The sequence below is a fragment of the Panthera tigris genome, chromosome D1, assembly GCF_018350195.1.
Source record: "Panthera tigris isolate Pti1 chromosome D1, P.tigris_Pti1_mat1.1, whole genome shotgun sequence".
Lineage (NCBI taxonomy): Eukaryota > Metazoa > Chordata > Mammalia > Carnivora > Felidae > Panthera > Panthera tigris.
The window spans coordinates 77814780-77836209 of NC_056669.1; positions in this window are offsets into that span (position 1 = coordinate 77814780).

Consider the following 21430-nt stretch of genomic DNA (forward strand, 5'->3'; position numbering starts at 1 on the left):
TTATAGAAGGCTGTCTAACTGTGCATAAACCCATTAGATAAACTGAGGTCTTCTTCTGCCAGGTCACAAAGTCTTTTGTTTTTACCTATATTGCAGCGATTCAAGAGTGTCTAAAATTATATTTTACCTTTTGAAGATTATAAAAATGAACCGAAACACATCATGTAATTAAATTGGGGCCTCATTAGTAGTTTGTTAACCTTTATATACACTGAGGAAGGCAAACAGATTTCATCTTATATACTAAGTGCACCTAGTGGTGGTTGTCTGGAATGTGTTGTGAGGAGAGAGAAAACCCATCTTGTTCAGCAGGAGAGTGCTTGGATGCTGACCCTGCGTGCTTTGTCTCTTGTGTCATTAGCATGGGAAGAGAGTATATTTTCTGTATTATTGCCATCCAGAACCTACATATTGTTATAGTAATCCTTCTTGTTGGCCAATATAGGTAAACTGCTGTAAGAACACAAGGAAAGGTGAATGAGCCTCTTATGTTATAATTCTCTAGAGAAATTGTTATGTAGTAAAAATAATAATAATAATCAGGTGTGTGAAGCTCTGCAGCAGAACCCCTTCATTGTCCAAATATTCTGCTTAGAGTCTCTGAGCTTTATAGGGCTATAAACCAAATGCTGCTAGATCTAACAAGCCTATAGGTTCAAAGGAAGCCTATGTACATTTAAGTTGTGCCAGTTTACTTCTCACAGGTCCGACTCCAGGGTCGTGTGTGACAATAGAAGCAGTATCTCTCCCCAGGAATCCTTTAGGAAATTTCATGTAAAAAGCTATATGGTTCTCACAATGATTGGTAGGTGTTACTGGATTTGGGTAGATAAGGATCAGAAATTCTAGAAAGCTGAAATGCACAGGGTAGTTCTGTATAACAAAAGAAATCTTTGGTGCCCACCGAAATCTCCAATGTCGGGCAACCATGGGTACACCCCAAGAACGGGACAGGAAGAGGCTTGCTCCAGCCCCATGTATCACAAGCACTCAAAAATGAGCTTATTAAAGAATTTAGGGGTGCCTCTTTCACTTGGGATCCACACAGCTTTTATAACCCTAAACATCTCTTTTTATCAGGCCGCAGGGAAAATACTTGTTTAATGTCTTCAAAGCAAAGGATGACTGTGTGAATATAGTGAAGATTTCTGGGTGGTGTCGCTGCTTGAAGGAGCGTAAGGAGTATTTGAAAGACATAATGCTTACGTAGAGAAAAGAAAAACTAACTTGTCAAATCCTGTCTTTCAATGCAATCAATTCCTGCATAATTAAAACTGCAAGAACTGCTGAGTATCCACGTCCTTGTTTCTCTCCATGTTCCAGTTTATGTTTCTAGAGTATTCACAAATTTATGTTATATTCAGAACACTTGTACTTGGCTATATAAGAATATTTTGCAATATTAAGTAATTCACGTTACTGTTAAATCTGTATATTTGCAGGTATAGATGTAATGTGCAGGAAACAAGATACAAATTCTTTATATTGGCTACAAAATGGACACGAATGACAAATGTTGAGAATACTTTTATTTTAAAAACTTATTTACTATGACAATTAAGCAAATTAATTAAAATTTTGACTTTATTTTAATATTTTCTTTAAAAGTCAATATTAATTTATATAAGTGATGTATTTGCCTATTAATTTAATGAAGCATTAAAAAAAACTTCATTGGAAAACATAAATTTTAAAAATCCAATAACTTAGGAGGAGATCATTATTGAGGAGGGGACTTAAATATTAGTAAAGACTTTGTCCTGATATCATTAAGTAATTTATCACTCACATATTTTAATTGTAATTGTGTAGTTTAGTAGAGCAATTACTGGAAAAGCAATCAAATTTGATTGTAGACAAGTAAGAGAGATTTGAGACACCTTTTAAAACTTTTGAATCAAACAATATTAAATTGTCTGATATACATGAAACACCAAGTTTCATTAGTAAATATGGTTTTAACATTTAAAATTATCATCAGGTTAAGTATATTTCCATATAATTTGCAGGAAATGATTAAAAATCTATGTTGTAAAAATATATATTGAGTTTATGTATTTGCTTGTAGGCTACTTGTTCTCATTTTTACTGTGAGTTTTTAAACTCAAAGTTAGTGTTTATTTTGCTTAAAATTTTTTTAATGTTTATTTGTTTTTGAGAGAGAGAGAGAGACAGAACGTGAGTGGGGGACGGACAGAGAGAGAGGGAGACGCAGAATCCAAAGCAGGCCCCAGATTCTGAGCTGTCAGCACAGAGCCCGACATGGGGCTCAAATTTAGGAACTGTGAAATCATGACCTGAGCTGAAGTTGGACACTCAACTGACTGAGCCACCCAAGCACCCCTACTGTTTATTTTTCTAATTCATTCTCCAAGTTAAGTAATCTCCTAAAAGAGACAGTCTCCATTGATCTTCTCTAAATACTGAAGAGTGAATGTACATCTCAGTATGTGGAGGGATTTCTAGAAAATAACTGTATTTTCTGTCACACTTTATCAAAGCAAATTATGCTGACATAGGTATAAATATGACCTGGTTCATATGTTATGATATCACATTTCCTCTGTTTTCCACTTCAAAGGCCTAACTAACAATATGCCTACTTCAATTAAGATTATTGCTAGTTTTGCTTGAGCAACTGTTAGGATTGGGGTTGCTATTTACAAAGACAGGAAGAACTATAGAATGAATATATTTGGAGGTGGGTAAAAATAATAGTGTAAGTTTTCGACAGGTTAAGATTGAGATGTCTGTGGGGCATTTGACTTGCACAGCCCTAGAGCCCTATCTCACATTCTCTTGGTCTTTCTTTAACTTCAAGCATTGAAATGACAGCCGGCTTCATGTAGGGATAAACTGGTAGTCTCTGACACAGATACACCATGAATTCCTAATTCTGGGATTCCCTGATGCTGGATATGCAACGTTTATGGAATATCACCCAACCATGAGAAACTGAAATTGAGAGTTAACACCTCATGCTGCAACAACACTTGGCCAATTGTGGATGGAAATCAGTGCATATGTGGGCTCCTCATTATTGAGATGGATAATTTTGAAGCATAATTTTAATTGCATAATTTTAAGACCCATAGAAATTTATGGATGAATTAAAGGCCTAAAGATGTTGAACTAAATCCATTTGATGGCTAAAATAGAGCTTAAATGATGTGTAGTTATTTATAATCCTTATTTATCCACTTAGTATTGTTGTTAATACTCTTAAACTATATTTTTAGATTACAGTTAAGTTGAAAACAGTTTTCCCCAATGAGCAGAAATAGTGATAACATTATTCTTCACATTAGACTATTAAATAGTCTATGGTTATAATAGTGCTGTTTACTCACTGTCACTGGTATGTGAATTATAATTACATTGTATATCTTTCCTTATTCTTTTTCATTAACCTATCTGAATATTTGTATTTAAAGTTGGTTTCTTTAGACATCATAGCATTGAGTCTTGATTTTTTTGTATCTAGTCTGTCAATCTCTGACTTAACTGGAGTGTTTAGACGACTTACATTTAATGTGATTATTGACAGCTTTTGATTGAAACACAAATTTTCTCAAATAGACCTTTGATTTAACAACTTATCTACCACTGGTTTGAGTTGTGTTAATGCTAAGTTAGTTATGAAATCTTTTGACTTCAGTAGGAAAAAAAGTTAGCTAAAATGTTTTAGAGCTATACCAAACAAAATAAATGTAATTTTCCCATTTTAAACAATTCTGACAGTTTATAATCAGATATTATACCGTACAGTAAGAATAGGTTTTTTTTAGAGATCTATGCTAAAATTTTACCACCATCTATTTTCCTAAATATTTCTTTGAGTTACAGAATGTAGTTTTGTTAGAGTATATCCCTGTGGTTTTCTTCTGGCTTTGATCCATATTTACACAAAATCTATTTGAAAATGCATTCTATCTAATATTTATCTACACATCTATATTATGGAGAGAGTATAGCAAGTCATTCAAATAATGGATTGCATTTTCTCCTTTCCCAAGCAGACTTATTGTGGTTGTGTGGGCAGTTTTGTTGATTAATTTCTTCCCTTGGCTTTCAGTGCTCAATGGCAATAAATAAATATTCATTGTCAGTTATTCTTAGTCAAATATGTCTGATCTATCACAGAAGTATGATTTGCAAAAAACTGAAAGTTAGGAAGAGAGGTAGCCTTCCTATCTATAAAGAGGTCTCCAGTTAGCTGAACACTACACATAATATAGGCATGGTGATAAAAGAGGCATTAAGAGAAGGAAAAGCTGACATCTGCTTATACATTCCAGTTAGCTTCCCCTATGTAGAATTGAGAAAATTTTAAGAGAGTGAGATATGATCTGTATTTCCATTTTAACTTCCATTTTAACTTAGCTCTTTCACTAAAAAAGCTTTTATAAAAATGACCAAACAGAAACTTTTAAGTCAGATATTAAGAGTTTAAAAAAACAAAAAACAAAAACACTTTCTATATTAGCTTTTCCCTGTCCAAAAGGTTACTGCTTTCATCTAGCAGTTTGCCACTGTGTATATTAGTTCACCATTTTTAGTCATGTGTGAAAAGGCCTTTCAAAGCTCATTTTTCAAAATGGAGATATAATAACATATAATGAAAAGATGAATTATTTTTGTTTGGGAGTTATACTTTGACAAGAAATTTGAACTTTGTAAGATTGTTTTTTCTTCTTTATTTTTTTCTGGCTATTCTTGATATGTTTGTCCTCTGCTCTGTAAATGTTCTTATTAACCTCAAAGCTAATGTAATATTGATTATTTTTTCTGAAGTTATGTTTTGTTGGAAACTGGAAGCATTTTCTGATCAAGTGATGCACAGGTTTTTAATTGTGAGACATTGAAAAAGATGATTAACATGGTGGAATATGTAGGAAAACTCATGATCCCTTCCATTATGCTGCAATAACAGAAAAATGTGTTAGGAAGGGCATTTGGCTGTCAAAATTTCACATCAATACTTTAAAACCAGTCAGGTAACTTGAAATTTTGTGCCAATTGTGTTTTAAGAAGTTCCTTTGCCCTTGATAAATGATTAAAAATGTGGTAGCAGAAGAAAGGCTGGAAATACTGAAGTGAATTCCTAAGATGTCACTTGTAGATACTTGCCTATGGCTTTGCAACAGCTTGATTGTCCTAATTAAAATTTTCTGTCATTCCCAAATAAACCCATCTTTTGCTGGTGAAATAATCGGCAGTTTTACTTTTAAAGTTAACAACATAATAATTGCCTAATTTTTTAAATTAAATTATTGGCTAATTTTCTTAATCTTAAGGATTCCTCTACATTTCATCAATTCTATAATCTACTTTTGTGCAACTTCAATGTATAAAGACCTGCCAAATAAAAAACAAATAAAATGCAGATGAATAGAGATACTTCTTTCTTTCACTTCAGGAATACTATAATCATGTATTCTGCTATTTAGGGCCACACATTTTTCATCATCTTCAAAAAACAAAACAAAACAAAACAAAAAACAGTTGCACAGCATAAGGATTAGGAATGTATGTTTCTGGAATTAGATAAACAAACAGGTCTACTCTCCGTATTTATAGAGTTTTGGATAAGTGGAGTCAATGGAGTTACAAATAACATATGCTTAAATATTTGAAAGTTATGAATTACAAAACTGTTGTGAGTTATAAATAACTAAATAAATATTTCCTTTGCTTCTATTTTGAAAACATATGCCTTCATAATGACCTGCAGGAACAGGTTTTTATGTAAAATATTTAATCATCATTGAGTTTTGCATAAAAAACAGAGCCCTAGTCATTGGCTTCTAGACTTTGGCCTTCAGACTGTAATCCACCACCTTTTTTCTTAAGTCCCTTCTCTGTCCTGTCACAGTGGAAGGCTGAGTGGCTATCTCAGTCTGAACATCTATACTCAGTCCATATCCGTGCAAAGCTGTTTTATTCATTCATTCATTCATTCATTCATTCATTCATTTATGAATTTATTATTCATAATAATTTATCATATAATTTATCCCCCATAAATCTATTATTTCTTTAATGTTTATTTATTTTTGAGAGAGACAGAATGTGAGTGGGGGGAGAGACAGAGAGAGAAGACACAGATCCAAAGCAGGCTCCAGGCTCTGAGCTGTCAGCACAGAGCCCAATGCGGGGCTCAAACTCATCAGCTGAGCTGTGAGACCTGAGCCCAAGTTGGATGCTCAACAGACTGAGCCGCCCAGGCGCCCCTGCAAAGCTGTTTTTGACCACTCTTCGGGTTTAAGGTTGCCCACAGTGGAAGTGTGCGCATGGTTAAGGAGGAGCTCAGATGGCTTTCTAGGAGTGTTCATCACTCAGCCCCTTGGACCTTATGCCCTATGGAGCAGTGCACGTCAGGAAGAGACATGCCCTCAATCAGGGGCCATACTTGCCTAGTTCCCAGGGTGGTATTGCAGATAGTCTTATGTTTAAAACTTTTCCCCATCAATAACTAGTTATGCGTCCTTTTCATTAGAGCCAGAGTGCCTGGGTTTGAATGTCAGCTTCACCACTTAATAGCTGTGGAACTTTGGGAATATTATGTAATCTGTCTCTGTTTCCTCATCTGCAAATAGGGATAATAATGATCTCTAACTCAAAGGATTGCTTTGAGAATTAAATGAGTTAATATTCATGAAATGCTTAGAAGATTGCCTGGCATACAGCAAATACTTGAGAGCTCTTTGTTTAAGAAGTGAAATAATTAGGTTTCTTATTTGTAAAAATGGTAATTTTAATAATAACTTCACCATAAGGAATTGAAAAAATACATAAGGTAATGCCTAAAAAGTGTTATTCCAATACTTGGCACAAAGTAAGGGTAATATATTGTTGAATAATAATAGAGTGTAAAGAAGTAAATAAAATATAGCTTTTGATATATACAGCATAAGATTAAAAATTAGAGCCTTTTTGCAATTTTATTGTTCTTTCATACATTTTATATTTTCCTTCAGTCAGTTATGCTATAGACATTTATCTTGGTGTTGTAAGTTTGAAGGCACAAATATTTTCCCTTTTGATAAATTTATATTGCTTTTTATGACTAATAATCTGAGAAATTAGAAAGTCTCATCACATTTTTGCCATTTTAAGCTAATCCATTCATTTAGTTGATAAATATGTGTTATATGGTCTAACTGTGCAGAAGCAATAAACATTTAACTTCATGGCTAACACTAGAGCTAGTAAGATATCATCGGTCAAAAGCATAGGTTTATTTTGTTTTTCTTTAAAGAATGATAAACACATGATGAATTAATTTTCACAAAAAATGGTGTACATAATGTTAAAATGGTGAATTAAAGTGTATATCTATTGTATTCTTTTAAAAACTGTTTTAAGTATGAATATAAGATCTGACAATACTCTTTTCTCCAATATTTCTTAAAAATAAAAGGAAAGGACAGTTTTTAACATTACTCGATGACAAAAAATAGTAGACGTGATTCTTGAGTTTAGATAATGGAAGATGGCAATTTCTTCTTAAAATAACTATTTCCCATTTGCACTAAAATGAGTGAACACATTCATAAAATGATCTACAAAGCTATACTTATTCTTAAAAGTACTCTATTCAGATTATTGACATTTTAGGATTAAAATTCATTCATAATTCATTTCAGAAAGTTAAAATGTAATGCAATCATTTAGAGCTATTTTTTTTTTTTTTGAGGGAAAGCCTAATTTTGAATTTGAATTACTCAGAGGGACAATAGTTGCTGACATGTTTAAATAATTCAACAGTGTAAGTTATTAGTAAGGTTGTTTTCAAATATTTATTGCATATATATGTGCACATATCTATATCTATTTCTATATATATGCTTGCCTTTAAATGTGAATGGTTTTAATTATTCAGTATAATGGTCTTCCTGCAAACTGCGGTACTCAAACTAGAAAACATGCATAGATCTTCTACTAAACTCCGGCTTCTTTTGGAGTCATCAAAGGTTGAATATATAGAATATATAGAATTTATCACTCTAAAAGTGATAAAGATAAGCTTGAGGCAGTAGATCTGTTTCCTATAACCATGTGTTGACTCAAATCTTAATCAGATACTTTATGAAAAGGTTAATCTTTTAGTTAAATACATCAAAAGTATGAACATATACTTCTGAGTTTAAACATTTTGGCTATTTCAAAATTTAAAATATCTGATTTCAGACTTGGTGTTGCTTAGCATTTCTGGATAGAATGAAATTTAGAAAAAATATGGCATCACATTTTTAGTTAGCATAGAAAATATGCTAAATATCACTATTCTCATTTACACACTTGGGGTAAAAACATTATCTCAAAATATATTTTAAGAACAAAATATAGTAGGTTCAAGCACCTAAACCCACCATAGTGCCCAGCAAAATGGGCCCAGCTTCCCATTCATCATACAACAACTTCTTGTTTCCAATAAATCTATATTTACTTCTTTTCAGTGTTTTAGGATTTGTTTATTTCCTCTCTCTTTCTCAAGATTTTTGGTTACATTATATAATTCATAAAATTTTATATAATTTATAAAATGCACAAAGATGCTTTCAATAAAACCTTCTTGAGAACTAATTTGTTCACACATTTTAAGAAATTTCTTCTTACTTTCCAGAAAGATACTTATATTCCTGGTGTAAGTGAGGGTCATGTGTTAGTCAAGTCACTGTTAGCATCTGTAAGAAACAGACCTTAAAATACATAGTTTCTCAAACATGGTTGAAGTTGATTTCTTGCTCAGACAAAATCTAAAACAGGGGCTCCTGATAGACTGGTGGCTTTCTTCCTATTACTATGTGATTCTGAGAGTCAGGATTCTTTCATCTTGTGTTTCTGCCTTCTTTAAATGGCCTACAAATTCCCATTTCTTGCCTGTGTCACATCAGTGCAAAGGATAGAGCATGAAGGAGTGATGATTGGGAGGTTTTTATAAGCCATGTCTGGAAATGGCTCATTTTGCTTCCTTCAAATTCCATTTACCAGAACTTAGTCATGGCCACAGTGACATGTAAGTGGTGCTAAGGAATATAATGTAGTTGTATTACCTGCAGAAAGGTGAAAGGGGTTTAATTTTATAGTTAGCCAAACAAATACATGACATGGAATTATAAGATGATTTCAAGTTATAAACTACTATTATAGGGATGCCTGGGTGGCTCAGTCAGTTAAGCATCTGACTGGCTCAGGTCACAGTCTCATGGTTTATGAGTTCAAGACCACATCTGGCTCTCTGATCTCAGTGCAGAGCCGGCTTAGGATCCTTTGTCTTCCTCTCTCTCTGCCCCTACCCCGCTCATACTCTCTCTCTCTCTCAAAAATAAATAAAAACATTTAAATTAAAAAAACCCCTACTATTAAACAATTTCAATTCATTATTTTATAAGCATTCTAACATGGCTTAGTAGTTTTCCTAAGCACAAACTAGTGAAAAGGAGGATAGTATGGTTTTAGTCAAAATAATGTGATTGATTGTTAGCTCTTAGTTTAATTATGGGGGAGTGAATTTGTTTGCTGTATAATTGAATTTTACTCTTTTGGCAGAGGATATCCACTGTAATATCAGTGACTGGTACACCTTTCATTAAGAACCATTAGGTGCCTGGGAGCTGAGAAAGGGGAACAGAGATTCCTATGAGGGCAACTTCGTCATTATTAGAAATGCAGGCAGACTGGTGGCTCAACCATATCAACTCTGGTAAAAACTGTACAGGACAAGAGTAGGCTCTCAAAATGTGCCACTTTGACATGTTGATTATTTTAAATAAATGTTACTTCTGTAACAACCCATACAAGGACACTCAGACCCTCCTCTAAACCCCTGAAAGCAGTAAACAAATCTCCCATATGAAAAATATCCTCATTATACTAAGAATTAAAAAGACATCCTTATCCCCAGAGATGGAGATTTTGACGCAGAGAAAGCCATAGAAATAAACCTTGCTGCTTTTTACTAATCTATCACCTCAGTCGAAATTCTGCTTAGAGTTCCTTCCTAACTAAAGCTCTCAACCACCTGCTTTTCTTGTTCTGTAAATTTTTCACAAATTTGTCATTTCTTTGTCTAAAATGTATAAAAACTTGTTGGTCACTTCTTGAGGTCTTAATTTCATTATTGGTCCGTGTACACACAATAATTTTTCTTTGTCTCCTTGTTAACCTGTCTCATGTAAATTTAACTTTTAGTCCAACTAGAAGACCTTGAGAGTAGAGGAAGAATTCTCCCTTCCCTACAAAACAAAATGAAAGGAAGACACCTATATAAGAGTCAACAATGAAAGTATAGTCATCTTAGGTGATTGTACATCATACACACTGCACTAATTGGCAAGTAGGGATTAAAATCCTGCCTATGCTCTGCTGACTAAGACATGTGGCCTGGGACAGGCCTGGGTAAGCCAGAAAGGAAGGTAGCTATTTTCCTTAAGGGAAAATGTGCTCCGGAAACCATCCATTGGGTGCAGTACATATAAGCCGCCAAAGACCCTGAATAAAAGTGGGCAAACAATATCTTTTAAGTTCCTGGACCCAATTCCAGTGTTTATGTATATGTAGGAGGGCTTCCCACAAAACACCAAGCAATTCTCAGACTTTTGACCAACTGGTTATAGATTGGACGTTCCCAAAACTCCCTCTTTGGGCTCAGTTAATTTGCTAGAGCCATTCACAGAAATAAGAACAACATTTTACTTACTAGATCATCAGTTTATTATAAAATGATAGAATTCAGGAACAGCCCAATGGGAGAGATACATAGGGCAAGGTGTGCAGAAAGGGCATGGAGTGTCCATGCCTGCCCCTTTCCCCAAATCTCCACACCTTTACCAACCCAGATGCTCTCTGAACCCAATCCTTTTGGGTTTTTATGGAGGCTTCATTGCATAGGTTTCATTGATTAAGTCATTGACCTCTGGTAATTTGCTTAACTACCAGCCCTTCTCCCATTTCTGGATATCTGGGGTAGGACTAAAAGCTTCAAACCACTGAGGGCTTGGTTGGTTCTCCTGACAACCAGTCTCCTGACCCCTAGTCCTTAGGTGCAGTCCCCAAATCACCTCATGAACCTAACAAGACAACTTTGCTGCTCTCCTCACTTAGAAAAGTCTAAGGGTTTTAGGAGGTGTGTGCCAGACATGGGGGTGAAGACCAAATATATATTTCTTATAAATCACAATATCAATGTTTACACTAAATGTCCAGGCTGATGGGGTAAACCCAAAGCCAGTCAGAAGAAACTGAGAGTTTTAGTAATTTCAGGTTTGATTTTTTTTTTTTTACTTCTAAAAAGAAAGTTTGCCTAGATCATTTTTATTATCCTATTTAAATCTGAAAATCTATGACTTTGAAAAACACATCCTACCATGTATTTTCATTGATGTAAGTTAATGTTCACGGATAAAATATTTTATTTACTTATAATATCACTTGTTTCAAAGACCTTGGTTTCTAATTTATAAAGAAGGCAAATATGGACCAAGGAAATTTAATTTTCCTGGCCAGAAGTATACTTTTAATTTCTCTTTTAATTTTTCTGAAAGGTTAGGGGTGGGTTTCAATTACTCTCTTTATATGGTTTGTTTGAAGTTCAAAATCTAATTAGAAGTGTTGAAAGCTTTATTTTACCTTTTACAAGTTAAAGCAATGTATTCATAAATGAATTAGTGAAGTCCTGTTGCCACCAAAGAACTAAGAGATGTTTAATCATGCTGCCTTTGTTCAAGACCACAGATTACCTTCTTGCCCTCCTTGGAAAGACCTGGTCATTGTTCTTCACCAAGTCTGGCATGACACTAGAATGTGTTTTACAGTTTTGTGAAAGATCTCTAAATATTTTTAGCCCTTTTGTTTGTTCTGAATCAGAACACTTTTTTCAATGCTAAAAGAAATTTGTGATTTTTAATATTTTTTAAACAGCAATTGTTTCTGATAAGCTCATAAATGTGCAAATTGAGCATATAAATTAACCTGTAAACTCGGAATTTTAATGGTAATTCCTTCACTGTCCACTACCTAGTCGTGTTGCAGGATGTTTTACCTTAATACCTGGGGTTCATTGTCTTGCTGCTTCAAAGAATGAAGACGTGGACAAAAAATGAGCAGCAGGCAAAAGTTTATTAGAGACTAAGAAAGTAAGTGGTAGTATGAAAGCTCTCTTTACAGAGAGGGGACATTCGGAGGTGAATACCCACGACTATAGGCAAGGGTCTTGTTCTATAAGGTTCTGGTCAGCCCCCTTCCCTTCCCCCTTGTTCCTTCTCAGGCCCTACCCTTATTGGCTTGATAACTCTAGGTGCTGGGTTGTCCATTCCTGATTAGCTCCACTCCATTGTGTGAGGGGTCAGACTGTGGTCATACTGTCCCTCATAAAGCATAGTTTTACGGTTTATTTATTTTTTTTAGTTAGGTATTTTGAATATTAGCTTCCTGAGGGGAATCTGAGGGGGAGTAGGTGATTGTCTGTTACATTCTTAAGAGGGACCTTACACCTGAGGGGGTTTGCTGAGGTCAAACGCTCCCAGCATTGTTCCAAAATATGTGTTTTTCCCCACCCAGAGACCTCAGGTTCTAACCTTTCCCTCTCTGCCTATTTTATCCTGTCTTTCCCTCTCATAGTAAGGGGTTGGGTAAGACTGTCGTCAGGATAAATTGTGCATTCTTATAATTGATGTTAGAGCAAAAGAGTGTGTGTAATGCAAAAATGAGGTAGTAGTTACAGTCTTGAGATCAGAAAGACATAAAATGCCTTCTCTCACACTTTAAGGGTATGTTGCCAGATAAAAACAATACTGAAAAATATGTAAACTGCAATATATTTATTTTAATAAAATTATGGGCCTGTTTATTGTTTGGAGATGGTTGCCTTCTACTAAGGAGATTCTCATTTTGATCACAAGGGTTTGATTTCCATGTTTAATATTCTTGCCAGCTGATTCATTCACTGAACAGTGATTGAGTACCTGTTAACTAAGAAGGCAGCACATGTCTTTTTGAAGTCAGGTTGTCTGGGTTCAAATGTCTATTCTGCAATTTAGTAGCAACGTAACTATGGTCAGAACCTCCTTACTGATAAACTGGAGATAACATAATACCTACTTAACAGAGCTTTAAGGAGCAAATGATATCAACATCCAACATTTAGTCCAATGATTGGTGTCTTAGTCAGTTGAATATGTCTGTCTGGTTCTTAATCTCATTCTAGCTTCTTATAGTGTGTCAAGCATTAGTCTGTGTTGGAGATAAATGAGCATAAAGCAGAGTTCTTAGCCTCAAGGATCCATCCACCTAGTGAATAAACCAACAACTTTATTTTATAAAATAAACCAGCAATCTCAATGTGATGTGATGAGCAGTAGTGTGGAGTGATGGAAATTTGCCTATGTGTCACAGGAGCACAATGGGAATCATCTGAATGACACTGGAGCTAGTGGTGGAATAAGAATTACATCACAGACACACCGTCGAATACCCACTTCTCCGAGGCTTTAATCCCTTCTGCCAACCTGCCATCACAGATCTGCCATTTCTTTCACTCTGTATGGACCATCAGGTTCTGCTCCCTTCTGGGAGCCTTCTTAGCCATGTGCTTGCAAACTCTCTCTCCCTAGTCCTTGCCAGGATGATGAATGCCATACACCAGGAAGTGCCCTCAGATAGATAGACTTCCCTGGGCCAATTTAATATTCCACTCCCCTTGATCTTCCATGTTCAGAATCAAGTCCAGTACATGCATGTGTGTCCCCCCTGCTCTGACTGGCACCTGCTGGCCAAGTCCTGCAACAGTTCGAGAGTGCAGTCTTTTTTTCTTATCAGGCCCAGTGTGTGGCTGGCTAGGTGATGTTATCACTTAACTAAGTTTTTAACCTAATGGTCAGTAGGGGAGTTGAGACTTAAGCTTTTGTGTGGTGGCATGACCTCCACATCCTTTTCAAGCCAAGAGTGAAGAATTGGTCCCCGAAGGAGTAGCCACTCTGCTAACTCAGAACAGATGAGGAATGAGAATATCCTCTCCTAGATCATGTTTTCCAGAGAAACACTGCCTTGCTGTAGTTTTTCCAGAATACTTTCATTCTTCTACATTTTTACATATGTAAAAATATCAGGGAGGATTTTAAGAAGTTTAATTTGATGACTTATCCTTTATCGTGTGAGGTTTACTTTTCAACTTTTAGAAAAAAAAAAGATCTAGATATGTCAGGAGGTTGGTAATTTATATTTAACATGATTTGCCTTTAGAAAAAAATGAAAACTTTGAAGAGAGGAATATCATTTTATTTTGGTACAACAAATTATTTTACGGAGATTAAAAGAAAATCAACAATTAAAAAGATTTTATGGCATAAGTATAATCATCTCTACTCTTAAATGAATAATTAAAATGTGTGTTGACGTGTTATGACTCCGGAGAATCTTTCTGTTCTTTAAATATTTTTTTAGCGTTTATTCACTTTTTGAAAGACAGAGACAGAGTGTGAGCAGGGCAGGGGCAGAGAGAGAGGAAGACACAGAATCCAAAGAAGGCTTCAGGCTCTGAGCTGTCAGCACCGAGCCAGATGTAGGGCTCGAACCCATGAACCATGAGGTCATGACCTGAGCTGAAGCCGGACGCCTAAATGACTGAGGCACCCAGGCACCCCAGAACCTTTCTTATACGTAGTTATGATATGAGCTTCTGGTTTTTTTCAGATAGATGTTTGTTTTTGGCAGCCAAGCATCCATTTTTCAGACTGCAAGGAAAAACAGAAAAGCAACTTAGTGTAAAAACAAAACAATACATACTGGCTGTAGATTACTATTATAGTTTTTTATTCTTCTTTGTTTTTCTTTAAATAGTTTTGGAGTTAGAACAGGTGTTTTAAGATTTACTGCAACTCGGTTTGACAAATGACGAGAATCGAGGTTGTGAACACAGCACATAGAAGAACCAAAGCACAAATCCTGGTGGTTGTTGGCCATGGAGCAAGATGATTTAGAAGCTGCTGGGATCGTTCACAGCTCACTTTTGTTAACTGGTGGGCAAGCCAGCCAAACTTACCAGCCTGAGAGCAGAAAGGGTGCCCACTGGATTTCTTAAATTGTTTCTAACCTCGAAGACAATACAGTGTTCTCCGATCCAGTGACTTTCTGAAATAAAGTAGAACAGATGTTCCATAACTACCTCTACTAACAAAAGCAAAACAGATATAGAAGCAAAATAAATTAAGTCCATTTTAGGGTGTCAGACAAGTACGGGCAGATGGAACCTGATTATAAAAATAGACATGACATTTGGAGAAATGCTTTTTACTAGTTTTAAATTGCCAGAATATCTTTATTTATATGCCCCCTCCAAGATTCTATTCATACCCAAAGGATATAGTGAGCAATACTGATATATTGGCACATACTTTATGTTCCATGGGTGTAATATTTCCCTTTCAGAATTCCCAACCTGAGTATGGGTGCTGTTATTTGCATTTTTGTTTGTTTGCTTGTTTGTTTGTAACCAAACACACCCATTTTTAAAATGTCGAGCAACTACCATGTAAAACAACACTATAAAAGGCACTGGGTTGAATGCCAAAGTGAAATGGGCACATATTTTGGCCTCAGGGAATTTATAATGCTTTATAGCTCATAAGTGAATAACTAGTTGTTGAATAGGTTAAATCAGGCTGAGAGTATTTCAGTATTCAATTTTTATAAATACCCTGCTTCATTTCAAAACTTCTTTAAAATGGTTTATTGGAGATATATATTTTATAACCTAATCAAAGTAGAGCAAGTAAGAGATATTTCATGGTACAAATATAGCTTGGAGCTAAGATAAGGTCCACAAACATGCCAGAAGCTGTGTGGCTTTTTATGGGGAAAAAATAAATTTTATCAGCGATATAGTATAAGATAAGGACAAGATTTCCTGTTGTTGAGGGCTGAGGGAAATTTCCCTTAGGGTTTCTTATAAGCAGACATCTTGTATTGCAGTGTAATATATCCTCAATAAATACAATAAATACTTCAGTGAATGTCCTATAGCAGTTCCTTATGAGGGGCTAATTCCGTTAAAGCAACTTTATGAAAGAACAAAGCAAGGCATTTCTAGTATAGCTTTCTGAGGATCATGTTGTTCCAGAGATAACTTTAGACCATCTAAATGCTGTATCTTTCAACCTGTGTTAAACATACTCTAAGATGCATGGCAATGTGCAAGCCTAACTCAAAGCCACAGGACACCATAGTGCAAATTCAATCAATGTTGTTATTTAAAATATTTTTAAAGTAGTTTAAAACATTTATATGAGAGAGAGGGAAGAAAAGAGAATGACAGGGGAGAAAGGAGAAAGAGGGAGAGGAAGAGGAGGAAAAAAAACCTCAAAGAAATTTACCACACATTAAGATTTGAGAATTTCAGCTCTTAAGAAATAGTTTGAAATGAAATATATGAGTTTAAACTGTTTAGGATATACTCCTTGGGGCTCAGATATCGGGCTGTGTCCCAAACTCCGGGTATCTTCGGTTACCTGTCACTTTCTCCAACGCACATTAATACTAGTAGAGTTTCTACTGATACGACAGGTGAAGAGACTGGAGAGAAGTAAGGCTGGTCTAAAAGAAGAGAAATTTGCCTAGAGTAGTGGTTAATAATATGGTTTTGGAATCAGAAGAAAAATTGGATGCATTTGGCATAATTAGTACTAAAAAATTCTGCCTTAGATTCATATTATGCATTGTAGTTTATAATTATTTCACATTCAATTTTATTTTCTGTTACATCAATTCTAAATTATCAAAACAATTGAAATTGATATAATGAGGACAAGGCAGTTCTTTTTTTATGCAAAGTATCTTCAACTTGTATTTGAGACAAACATAGTAATATTCGAATTCCATTTAAATCAAAAGAGATTCACCCAGAAGTCCCTAGCTCTCATTTACTTTTCATTTTGTATATGGCTTTTAGGCTTTCTGAGTACAGATACGTATTTAATTTGTGTTTTGCATCTTTATTACATTTTTGAGCCCCTCCCACAGGCCACACACTGAGCTCCAAGAGTAGGGGTGTTACCTTCTCCTTGCCTGTTCTCCTGGAGGAAGAGAGTGGCTCCTGAGGGCAGCTCTATCCCTTTCCTGGGGTAAGATCAGCCCCAGCTCAAACTTGAGCCTGTCTTCCTTCCCTAGTGGCAGCAGTGTCCTGAGCTTAGGGGCTTCATAGGGCCCCGTCCCTGGGTCCTTGTGAGGTGCTAGGGCTGGTGGGGGGCAGCCTGGGGCATTTCTGGCTGTAGTGATTAAGCTGGAGGCCACTTCTTCTTCATGACAGGCGAATGTCATTTCCCCTGTTTTCATCCAAGAGGAAGCTCTGTGCTATTAACGTTCCTGGGCCTTGCTCAAGTCCTTGGCTCCCTGCCGCCAGGCTTCAGTTTCCTCATCCAGGCAAGTGAGGAGCAGGGAGGTCTGCTGTGCGCCTGACTTCCACTAGGGAAGCATGCAGGATAGGAATCTAATGTCATCACCTTCCCTCCCCCCAAACAAGAACAAGGCAGGTTTCGTGATGCTCACATTTCAGATAAGGAACCTAAAGTTCATGGAATCTTTGACTTATTAAAGAGCAGGCAGCAGAGACAGAACATGGACATATTCTCAGAACTTCTGCAATTCTTTCACTGCACTGTGCTGCCTAAAACATTCTCAATTCCGGGGGGCCTGGGTGGCTCCACTGGTTAAGCATCTGACTCTTGATTTCAGCTCAGGTCATGATCTCACGGTTTGTGGGACTGAGTCCCGTGTGGTGCTCCATGCCGACAGCAGGGAGGCTGCTTGGTTCCCTGTCTCCCACTCTTCTCTGCCCCTCCCTCATCTCTCAAAATAAATTAATTAATTAAAAAAAACTCAATTCAGTCTTTGCACTTAAAAAGATAATAACTTCAGGCATCAATGGCTTATTAAGTAACAGACTCTATGTACTGAAAATGAATTAATCACTTGGTCGTCACAATAATCCTGGAGTGATATGCCAGTATCACACCCATTTTATAGTTGAGGGAAGCAAGGGACATAGTAGAGCATATTATTGACTCTGTACTTTTATTTCTTCCTGAAGACTTTGGCTGAAATAGAGGCTGTAGTGTCTCCAAATACTCATATACACCTGGACGCTCAGAATGTGGTCTTATTTGGAGAGGGGGGTCTTTACAGATATGACTAATTAAAGATTTGGGTATGAAATCCTCTTGGATTTAGGGTGGGCACTAAATCCAGTGACTGTCCTCTGTGTAAGAGGAGGAGAGGGCACAGAGAGATAGACACACACAGAGAAGAAGGTCCCATGAAGACGAACGTTCAGAGAGCACGTTCTGAAGCAAGCTGGCCAAGGTTCAAATCCTGGTCTACCTCCTTCTAAGCACTGGGGCTTGAGCAAGTTAGCTAATCTATTTAAACCTTTATTTTCTCATTCGTAGAATATAAATAGAGTATAAAGACAACAAAACAGTTATATTATTGTTTCATATGGCCACTAAGTATGCCAATATTTCAACAAAGATTTTCTTAAGTGTACCAGGGAAACTCTAACCAATGAAGCCTTCTAAAATTTATGGTTTTATATATTTTTTAAAAAGCGCTTCCATTTTGGGGGTGCCTGGCTGGCTCAGAGAGCATGTGACTCTTGGTCTCGGGGTTGTAAGTTCAAGCCCCACGTTGGTGTGTGTAGAGATTACTTAAAAGTAAAATTCCCCTCCACCCCGGCCCCAAACCCTTCCATTTTGTGGGGTTAAAATGGGAAAAATAAAGGAGTCACATAATGTTAAGTAGATCTGATAGACACTGATATTTAGATATAGCTCCTCTTGATGCAATATTGGTTTTTTTTCTTCACTCTGGCTGTGAATAATGTAATTCTGTGACATAAGATTTACTAATAAGTATGAATTATATATTTGGAATTATACATTCCAAGTGCTCATAAATGTAGGAATGTAAAAACAATAGAATAATTATACTCAGTATTCAAAATCCAATAAGACATGTAGTACTTATTTTGGTTGTGTTCCACTTTATTGAATTATCTACCATCTATGATTAAGGCCGATGGGATATCAGTACTATCTCCACATAGCTCCTGATAACTCCCATCCCCAGTGAGAACCTGTCTTTGGTGAGTCTTACTTTTTTCCAGGTCGTTTTATGGATTCATTCAATAAGCAGCTTTTATAGATAGATTTTGCTATTAGAAGAATATCTCAAGTCCCATGGCTGTCTTCCACAACTAACAACTGCAATTGAGTCTAGTAAATGAAGCTATTGAACCATTGGCAACATAGAGGAAGAAGCACCTAAGTTCACCTCAGAAAGTGAGAGCAGAGGGCTGGGATGTTAGCAAAGGATTTATCAGAGGTATTCATCAAGGTATTATGTTAGAACTGCCTTTTGAAAGAAGTTTTTGCCTAACGGACAAGGTGGAATGGAGTCAAGGTGCATGGGGAAGGGAGTGAATGCCACTCACAAGGCAAATGCTCAGGTAGAATGCTGTAAAGGCAGAATACTGTGTTGGAGAAATTGTCTTCAGTTACGTACACCTCAAGTTCACAACCTAATAGAAGTCAGTGTTGAGAAGAAATGGTACTGGGAAGAAAGTCGGAGTTTGATCAGGAAGCAACCTACCCCCCCCCCTTTTTTTTAAGTTATTTATTTATTTATTTTTTTTTTTAAAGATTTTTTTTTTAATGTTTATTTATTTTTGAGACAGAGAGAGAGACAGAGCATGAATGGGGGAGGGGCAGAGAGAGAGGGAGACACAGAATTGGAAGCAGGCTCCAGGCTCTGAGCCATCAGCCCAGAGCCCGACGCGGGGCTCAAACTCACAGACCGCGAGATCGTGACCTGAGCTGAAGTCGGACCCTTAACCGACTGAGCCCCCCAGGCGCCCCTTAAGTTATTTATTTTGAGAGAGAGAGAGAGAGAGAGAGAGAGAGAGAAGCAGAGAGAGGGAGAGACAGAATCCCAAACAGGGGCTCAATTACACAATAGTGAGATCATAACCTGAGCTGAAATCAAAAGTCGGTTGCTTAACCAACTGAGCCACCCAGGTGCCCTAGGAAGCAACCTCCTCTTAAATGGGACCCAGAGAAAGAGTACACATGGAGGTCCATTTATCCTGTGTCGAAAATTTTAGAAGTTTTAAATCAATGAAATAAAATATGTATCTTCCTAGATGCCATATATACTTTCATATTGACCTGGAAGATCAGGCTATTACCCAGAAATGTTGGCCTTATTGGGTTTCAACAGAATGGCCAAACAACAAAAGAGCTGGTCCACAATTTTTGTTTTTGTGTTGTTTTATTTTTATTTATTTTTTGTTTGTTTGTTTTCTACACCTGATTCTACTTTGCACCAAGGCGGACCTGTTGTACGTGTATGTGGACACTCCGGCCTACAGCTTTGCCACATCTCCACAAACAGCAACTTCTTAAGCATTCACTGGGACTAGAGATATACTTATTGGTGACACAGTTCACTTTTTTTTTTTTTTTTTCAACATTTTAAATTTATTTTTGGGACAGAGAGAGACAGAGCATGAACAGGGGAGGGTCAGAGAGAGAGGGAGACACAGAATCGGAAACAGGCTCCAAGCCATCAGCCCAGAGCCTGATGCGGGGCTCGAACTCACGGACCGCGAGATCGTGACCTGGCTGAAGTCGGACGCTTAACCGACTGCGCCACCCAGGCGCCCCACAGTTCACTCTTAAGAGAAGGAAACTTGGAAGAGGCCATTGCAGGTCCTGGAAGTAAGTTCAGGGGCATTTAGTCAACAAATTAACCCAGAAATCCTGAGAGTGATCTACATGGTGCCAGATTGTCTTCTCCACTTGACCTCACAGACTCCTCTTCCCTTGGGAAAGAGTAGGACAGAATAGAGCCATTAGTCTGAAGTGTGGGAACTAGAGCCTTATATGTACTTCTAGAGACCTGCAGACTAAAGAAAGCTATTGAAGACTTTTAAACAGTAGATGTTTTATATGTGGCTTTGTTTTTTACACAGCTATAAATTAGGGGAAGAGATGGGTAGGAATATTTTTCCTTTCAAGGAGAAGTAATATTGCATTTTGTGAAACCTCTTCAAAAAGCCTGACTTTAATAAAGTGTCTCATGATAGATAGAATTAGCAAGCTACTAAAAATGTGTCCATGACCATTTTCATATGTAATGTTCCATTTATTTCAAGTACCCCAAACAATGCTTCTGAGCTGAGGATTTAATCCTTCTAGTGAGACTTCCTAACCAGGGAGATTAATAGATGTACTTCAAAAGAGATTTGCATATTTCTATGCTAAGCCTCCTCCTCCTACTGCTTCTGACATTTTCTGTTTACTTTGACATGAAAGAGTTAAGAAGGAAGGAGAGAGTCAGAGAGGTATAAATGTAGAAATGGATTCTAGGTAACTAG